This window comes from Cibotium barometz, chromosome 58 (genome assembly GCF_041138505.1).
Source record: "Cibotium barometz isolate CiBa-2024 chromosome 58, ASM4113850v1, whole genome shotgun sequence".
NCBI classification, from domain to species: Eukaryota; Viridiplantae; Streptophyta; class Polypodiopsida; order Cyatheales; family Cibotiaceae; genus Cibotium; species Cibotium barometz.
The window spans coordinates 40,713,481-40,722,573 of NC_141103.1; the positions used below are offsets into that span (position 1 = coordinate 40,713,481).

At 41.7% G+C, this 9,093-nt stretch overlaps 1 pseudogene; it reads left to right on the forward strand.

Annotated features, from left to right (window-relative positions):
* Positions 1-1,287: 1,287 nt before the first annotated feature.
* On the forward strand, positions 1,288-2,905 carry LOC147606277 (flotillin-like protein 1 pseudogene; annotated as a pseudogene).
* The last annotated feature ends 6,188 nt before the right edge of the window (positions 2,906-9,093 follow it).

Genomic DNA, 9,093 nt, shown 5'->3' on the forward strand with positions numbered 1-9,093 from the left:
TCTATTCGTAGAGCTTAATGCATAGACACTAAAGGAAAAACGACCATAGGCACGTTTATAGACGCGTTTGACAACCTGCTTTAAAATATTATGGGCGTGTCTATAATCACGTCTAAAATCGCGTCTACAGACACGTGTCTATATGCACGTCTATAAGCGTGTCTATACTGATATAAACACGCTTATAGACGTGCATATAGACTCACGTATAGACGTGTAAATAGACGCCTCTATAGCCTTTGTTATAGACGCATTTTGGAATTTTCAAAAAAATCCATAGAGCTACCTGTGCAGATGTACAGCTGCATTTTCTATACATGTAGCTGCATTTTCTACCTGTGCAGCTGCATTTTTTGCATAGGTAGCTCTCTGGTTTAAGGTTTTGCTTACTTGTACATAGACGAATCAAGATCAGCAAAGATATCAACATAAAAACTTAAATTAAAGATAGATATACACAAAAAGATTTGTGATGAACACACTTCGAATATTGATTAAAGAAGATGAGAAATTACATTTTATATCCAAAAATTTCTCCATACATGATAGTAGCCACATAAGGCTTGAATAAAACATAGATACATAAAGAAGATGAGAAATTTCATCCTGTATCCAAGAAATTGTCCATACATGATGGTAGCCATATGAGACCTGAAAAAGAAACATAACACTAGTGACTTGTACACGTTTATAAACATAACAACACGCCAATACATGAAAGTTCCAAGACGTTTATAAATATAACAACACGTCAATACATGAAAGTTCCAAGACAGTAGCGTCTAGACTATAAATATAAGGAGGAGAATTTTTCTACCAAGACAGTAGCGTCTAGACTATAAATATAAGGAGGAGAATTTTTCTACCAAAGCGCCCTGCACGTTTATAACTATGACAACACGTCAATACATGAAAGTTAGCCCCCTTTTCAAAGGGAGCTTCGTAGCAAAACCGTCTCTTTTGCCCTGCACGCGAGCTAGTGTCTCTAATTATCCCCTCGATAATTAAGAAGAAGGGCGCGTAGAGCATAATCCGGTCTTTTGCGTCACGACCCCTTCGCTTAGCCCACAGCAGACCGGCGGTCAAGCCTGACTCGTGTGTATAAAATGTGTGCCCCGATGCATGACAAGCAGACTAGCCCTGCACAATCAATTCTGACTCTGAGCTTTTCGACTCAACCCTGCCTACGTAGACGCTGCAATTGCAAGCTGTAACCTAGTCGCTTCGGTTAATTTCCAAGTGCATTATATATACGCTACAGTTCCGTTTGTTCGAGAATTAGGAAAGATGTGGCGCGTGGCTAGGGCGTCCGAGTACCTGGTTATCACAGGCTTCCGCATTCCGGATGTGAAGCTGGCCAAGAAGGCTTGGGTTCTGCCCGGCCAGCGCTGCAGCGTCTTCGACATCACCCCCGTCAACTACACCGCAGGCCATGAGCGCCGAGAAGCTGCCCTTCCGGCTGCCCGCCGTCTTTACCATCGGTCCCTCCTCTCAGGAACCCGACGCCCTCCGCAAGTACGCCAAGCTGGTGGCTCCGCTGCAGAACGACGACACGGTTTTCCACCCGCCTACACGAGCTAGTGCAGGGCATCATCGAGGGGGAGACGCGTGTCCTTGCGGCCGGCATGACCATGGACGAGATCTTCAAAGGCACCAAGGACTTCAAGCGCGAGGTGTTTGCGAAGGTTCAATTGGAGCTCAACGAGTTCGGCCTGCACATCTACAACGCCAACGTAAAGCAGCTGGTGGACGTCAAAGGGCACGAGTATTTCTCGTACCTCGGGCAAAAGACGCAACAGGAGGCGGCCAACCAGGCCAAGGTGGAGGTGGCGGAGGCGCAGTATAAAGGCGATGTGGGAGCCAAGGAAAGGGAAGGCCTCACGCTACAAAACGCTGCCAGAGTGGAGGCCGAGACCAGAATCTACGCCAAGCAGCAGGCAGCGTTGGCCAGGCAGCAAGAGCTCAAGGTGGACGCGCAGACGAAGATATTCCAAAACTCTAAAGAAGCGGAGATAGCCGAGGCAGACGCCGCTCTGGCCACCAAGTCGGCCATGTGGGCACAGCAAGCAGAGGTGGCAAAACTCGAGGCGGATAATTACGCCGCCATCCGAGAGGCGGAGCTACAGAAGGAGGTGGAGCTGCGACGTGTGGAGGCCGAGACCGAGCGGCTCCGTGCGTCCCACCTCGCACCAGCTGTCGTGACTTGCGAGGCTGCAATGCAGTCTGCAAACGCTGCCCTTTACGAGAAACAGCGTGCCGCAGATGCAAATGCTTACGAGCAACAGTGCGCCGCTCAATCTCGTCAGCTCGCTGCCGACGCCGCCCTCTACGCCAGTACGAAGGAGGCCGATGCCAAGCTCTACACTTGTAAGCAAGAAGCGTCGGGACTCGTGGCCATGGCAAACGCTCAGGCGGCCTATGTGCGCACCATGCTCGACACCTTCCACGGTGATGCTGCTGCTCTTCACGACTATCTGCTCCTCGACCGTGGTGTGTACCAAGAGATGGGCCGCATCAATGCCGATGCCGTCCAAGGGCTCGCCCCCAAAATCTCCATCTGGTCCACTAATAGTGATACAAGCTCATCGAGTGATTCTGCCATGCACGCGATGTCCAACGTCTTCAAAACAATCCCACCACTCTTCACCACCATTCGTGACCAGACCGGTGTCTCTCCACTTCCTTGGCTTGCTTCCCTCCCTCCACCATCAAGTGACTCCTCCCAAAAACAAAACATGATATTATAACGCATACAAACGATCAATTTTTGGTCGTAAGTGTAAATCCCTACTAGCTAGTAGTGCATGCCCAAGGGATTTGAATTTCTCTTCATCAACTTTCACTCCCCCCCATTATTATGTGCGAGGACACTTACAGTTGTGGGGCAAATTCAAGGAACCTTCATTAGGTTAGAGTAAATATTTAAATTCTGGTAGCTTTGACACCCAAAACATTGTGAAGCTTGATTAAACATAACAAGGAGGGTAAATGTGCAACATTCACTATCTCTTGAACTCATATATCTTTACAAATTTCCTCCATTAGGAGCCATACAGCTACTACTTCTCGGGATTTTGAAAGTTTCACCGACCTCACGCTCGCTCTCTCACTCTCTCTTCTTCTTCTTTTTTCTGTCTTCTTGTTTGTCTTTTTTTTGTCGTTCTTTTGTATTTTTCTTGAAGACATATCCCTGGGCAATTTCAAATCCACATCAACTTTCTATGGATTGTTTTAAGTAGAGCAATGTTATTTGCATCACTATCCCTAGCAGCTAAGGTTCTACAAAGAAGTAGTTATTGCAAGCCATAGCTAAGATTCTACAAAGAAGTAGTTATTGGAGGCCATTATTACCCAGCAAATCCATGTAGTTTTTAGTTGCAAAATATTAAGTTTGGTTCTATGAAGCACATTAGAAGAGCTTCGTGGGTGCTTGTGGCATAATACCAAGGCTTTTTGCCAAGCCTATTTTGAGAGGTCGTCAATATTGGGCCTTGATAAAAGTACCCTTGACCATTTTGAAATTCATTAGACTATTACATCCTTGTAGTGAATAAGCTATGGTTATGGTTATTACTTAATAAGTTAGGTAAGGTGTGAGATATTGGGTAATTTAGCTAAAAATTTCATAAAAATAGGATTGATATTAGCATCTTATCCTATATTCGTGATTGGTTGTGAATCTAAGTTACTATAGAGTCATAATTGTGTGAGCTTGGATCTTGTCCAGCTCCATATATGGTAGACTTATATATGATAGATTGTCGAAACCCTTTCAAGTTTATGGGATTGGAATGGACCAATCCGTCAAGTATCCATCCTTATGCTCTTGTGTATGTGCACGTCTTTATGAGAGTAGACAAGCCTATGCTTGGATTGGTGACTTAGCAAACTAATTCCCTTGTGTATGTGTGCATGTCATGGTATTCATAATCCAAGTTAATCCTAGATGGCTACAAGAGGTTATTATAGTTAGCATTAGAGTGCATCAACGTGTATTAATGAAGATTGAATAAAGATTTTCTATGATTATTCATTTTGTTAAAGTCATTAAGACTCTTGAGTAGAGGTAAATGATCAAGCCCTCTCTAGGGTGACCTTGGGAGCAACAAGATGAGATGGCAAGAGGTTTTGAATGTGAGATCTACGTGTGGTTTAGGGTTTAGTGTTTAGATTCAAAAAGAGTGATTTTGTGTACCATGAAACGCATGTCTATGTGGTGTGGCAAAAAAAGATATGATAAATCATTATGTAATCTCCATGATGTGTTGGTCACTCTGAAGAACTATCCCCACCCCCAAAGCACTGCCCTAGGCATCCTCTATCTCCTCTACCTCCACTCTCAGTGCTAGTGTGGCGTGAGGTACGACCGTGACTATCTCCACGACTACCCTCCCTCTACAACGATGATTACCACTCTCATGAGAGCCATGATAACTGTGAGGTATCACATCTCCTAAACGTGGAGGTGTAGGAGATGCTATAGCACTAACTAGGCTGATGGATGAGGGGTTAATGTAAAGGTAGGTGAAGTGCCTAGCAAGGGTAAAATGCATGGCAAGGGACTCTGTTGGGCTCTGTGGGCGGCGGCGAGACCTAATCGTAAAGGGGTGCCTATTGCATAGGCTGCCAGGAGTTGCTCGAGGGTGGGAGTATAGCCAAAGACGCCCTCTACCTCCCTAGCAAATCGTGGTTTTGAGACTTGATGAGAGCCTCAACCTATGGGTCTGTGGGACAAGAGGACGAGGATCCATGCCACATCTATACAAACAAAGAAAATATTAAAAAAATATTATGCAAGCCTTATGTACGCTACAGAAGCCTTATGCAAGCATTATGTTTAAAGTACTATGCATAAGCTTAAAACACTATGTATTATGTTTAAAGCACTATGCGTTATGCAAGCCATTTTACACAAGCCCTGCATATAACATTATGCATTAGGCCTTATGCATAAAGCATGCATGAGGCCTTATGCATAAAGCTATGCATGAGGCATTATGCATAAAGCATTATGCATAAGGCCTTAAGCATAAAGCTATGCATGAGGCCTTATGCATAAAGCACTATGCATGAGGCCTTAAACATAAAGCTATGCATGAGGCCTTATGCATAAAGCTTATGCATAAGACTTATGCATAAAGCACTATGCATAAGGCCTTAAGCATAAAACTATGCATGAGGCCTTATGCATAGAGATTATGCATAAACCTATGTATGAGGCCTTAAGCATAAAGCTCATGCATGAGGGCTTATGCATAAAGCTTATGCATGAGGCCTTATGCATAAAGCATTATGCATGAGCATTATTCATAAAGCACTATGCATAAAGCTTATGCGTAAACCTACAAAACAAATCCCAGCACCCAAGGGTGCAATAATAATAGAGGAAAGAGAGGAAATATATGAAAGCACTTACCTCTTTTTCGTGATGTTAAAAGAAAGGATTAGAGGACTTACATAACTAACAAAAGGGTGAGGAAAAGATTAGTAATGCATACATACAAAAGCTTATACAAGCTATGACTCTATGCAAGCCCCTTTTGCAAGCCCTAAAACTTATGCAAGCTATGCTAAAGCTTATGCATAAAGCATGCATGAGGCCTTATGCATAAAGCTTTATGCATGAGGCCTTATGCATAATAAAGCTTAAAGCATAATGCTTTATGCATGAGGCCTTATGCATTAAGCATTATGCATAAGGCTTATGCATAAGGCCTTAAGCACGAGGCCTTAAGCATAAAACTATGCATGAGGCCTCATGCATAAAACTATGCATGAGGCCTTATACATAAAGCATGCATGAGGCCTTATGCACAAAGCTATGCATGAGGCTTATGCATAAAGCATTATGCATAAAGCATGCATGAGCATTATGCATAAAGCATGCATAAAGCTTATGCGTAAACCTACAAAACAAATCCCTAGGACCCAAGGGTGCAATATAAATATAAAAAAGAGAGGAAGATAGAAAAACACTTACCTCTTTTTTGTGATGTTAAAAGAGAGGATTAGAGGACCTACAAAACCAACAAACGGGTGAGGAAATTATTAGTAATGCATACATACAAAAGCTTATACAAGCCTTATGCAAACTATGCCATTATGCAAGCCTTATGCATTATGAATGCATGCATGGAGCTTACTCTATGCATTAAGCTCTAAGAATAGAGCTTAATGCATAGATTAATCTCTATTATTAGAGCTCTATTCATAAATTAAGCTCTATGCATAGAGGACCTACAAAACAAAATCCCTCTTTTTGGTAGATAAAAATAGAGGAAAGAGAGGATGAAAAGATAGGAAAGATAGGAAAGCTCTTACCTCTTTTTGGTGATGTTGAAAGAGAAGATTAGAAGACCTACAAAAGGGTGAGGAAAGGATTAGTAATGCATACATACAAAAGCCCTAAGAACCTAATGCATACATACAAAATCGAGAAGAGAGGAAAGAGAGAAAAGCATTTACCTCTTTTTGGTGAAGTTGAAAGAGAGGATTAGAAGACCTATAAAACAAAACAAAAAGTTGAGAAAAGAGAGTAATACAAAACCCTAAAAGTGTGAATAGCATGGATACACAAGGAGGTTTAAGCCTTATGCATAAGGAGATTTAAGTATATTTGTTGGTTTTGTAGGTCTTCTAATCTTCTCTTTCAACATCACCAAAAAGAGGTAAGTGCTTTCCTATCTTTCCTCTCTTTCCTATCTTTTTATTCTCTCTTTCCTCTATTTTTATCTACCAAAAAGAGGGGTTTTATTTTATAGGCCCTCTATGCATAGAGCTTAATCTATGAATAGAGATCTGATCATAGATCTTAATCTATGCATTAAGCTCTATTCGTAGAGCTTAATGCATAGATTAAGCTCTATGCATGCATTCATAATGCATAGAGATCTATGCATTGATTAAGATCTATGCATAGAGCTCTATGCATAGAGCTTAATGTATGCATAGAGCTTAATTCATGCATAGAGCTTAATCTTTTAGATTTTGTATGTATGCATTAGATTCTTAGGGATTTTGTATGTATGAATTACTAATACTTTCCTCACTCTTTTGTTGGTTTTGTAGGTCTTCTAATCTTCTCTTTCAACATCACCAAAAAGAGGTAAGTTCTTTCCTATCTTTCCTATCTTTTTATCCTCTCTTTCTCTACCAAAAAGAGGGGTTTTGTTTTGTAGGTCCTCTATGCATCGAGCTTAATCTGTGAATAGAGCTCTAATCATAGAACTTAATCTATGCATTAAGCTCTATTCGTAGAGCTTAATGCATAGACACTACAAGGAAAAGCGACCATAGGCGCGTTTATAGATGCGTTTTGACAACGTGCTTTAAAATGTTACGGGCACGTCTAAAATCGTGTCTATAGACATGTGTCTATATGCACGTCTATAAGCACATCTATAGTGATATAAACACGCTTATAGATGCGCATATAGACTCACATATAGACGCGTAAATAGACGCCTTTATAGCCTTTGTTATAGACGCGTTTTGGAATTTTTAAAAAAATCCATAGAGCTACCTGTGCAGATGTACAACTGCATTTTCTACACATGCAGCTGCATTTTTTGCATAAGTAGCTCTCTGGTTTAAGGTTTTGCTTACCTGTACGTAGACGAATCAAGATCACCAAAGATATCAACATAAAAACTTAAATTAAAGATAGATATACACAAAAAGATTTGTGAACACACTTCGAATATTGATTAAAGAAGATGAGAAAATACATTTTATATCCAAAAATTTCTCCATGCATGATAGTAGCCACATAAGGCTTGAATAAAACATAGATACATAAAGAAGATGAAAAATTTCATCTTATATCCAAGAAATTGTCCATACATGATGGTAGCCACATGAGGCCTGAAAAAGAAACATGGTTGCATAAACCAAAACTATACATGAAGAAAAACTACAAGGAAAACTACTCATAAGATAAACATTATAACATAACTCAAAAAAAGAGAATGCAAAGAAAAGACATGAAGTTACACTATACATACAAACTCGGCCTCCCATAATGCACGACCTCCAGATCCGAAGTGCGATGATCCATATCGCTCCATTTATATTTGCCTCACTTCTCTTTGTTGCTGGTTCACTACTCCTTCTAGGAGCTCCTTCTTGGCTTTCTTCCACTTTCTCCTATGAGCAGTAGATGGCTTGCCATGTCCATTTTGACCAGCATCTATTCGGGCTTTCTCCTCCTTTGCATGTCTCCTTACTAGAGACCTCCTATTCTTAAGTATGTCTTTGATTTTGTGTTGCGCCCATCTATTGTTAAACCTTTGGTTGTGAGGATTAGGATACTTCTTGTTATGGACAACTTTAATGCAATCATCCACTAGGCTCTTCCTTTGCTGCTTAAAATGTATAAAGCAATCTTTATAGTGTGTAAAAACTACTTGGCGCAAGTAGTTTACCACCTCCTTGCCGCCCACATCTGTGATATCATAATATGATATATCACCATGATGTGGTGGTGACTCTGAAGAATTATCCCCACCCCCAAAGCACTACTCTAGGCATCCTCTATCTCCTATACCTCCACTCTCAGTGCTAGTGCGGCATGAGGTATGACCGCCACTATCTCACGACTACCCTCCCTCTACGACGACAATTGCCACTCTCATGAGAGCCATGATGACTATGAGGTGTCACATCTCCTGAAGGTGCAGGTGTAGGAGATGTTGTAGCACTAACTAGGGATTGACGGATAAGGGGTGAATGCAAAGGCAAGTGAAGTGCCTAGCAAGGGTAAAGTGCCTGGCAAGGGACTCTGTTGGGCTGTGGGCAGGGCTGTGTGGGCAGACAGACCTGATGTGGTAAAGGGGTGCCTGCTGCATAGGCTGCCAACTGCTCGGGGGTGAGATGCCCTATACCTAAACCGTTGTTGAGACTCGAGGAGAGCCTCAACCTATGGGTCTGTGGGATAAGAGGACGAGGACCCAGGCCACATCTATACAAACAAAGAAAATATTAAAAAAATATTATGAAATGAAGACTTCTCGGCTCTTTAAGTCAATTGACCCTGAGAATCATCTCATTCTTCAAAACACAAAAAATAAACAAATATTAAGAAAGTATGTAAGC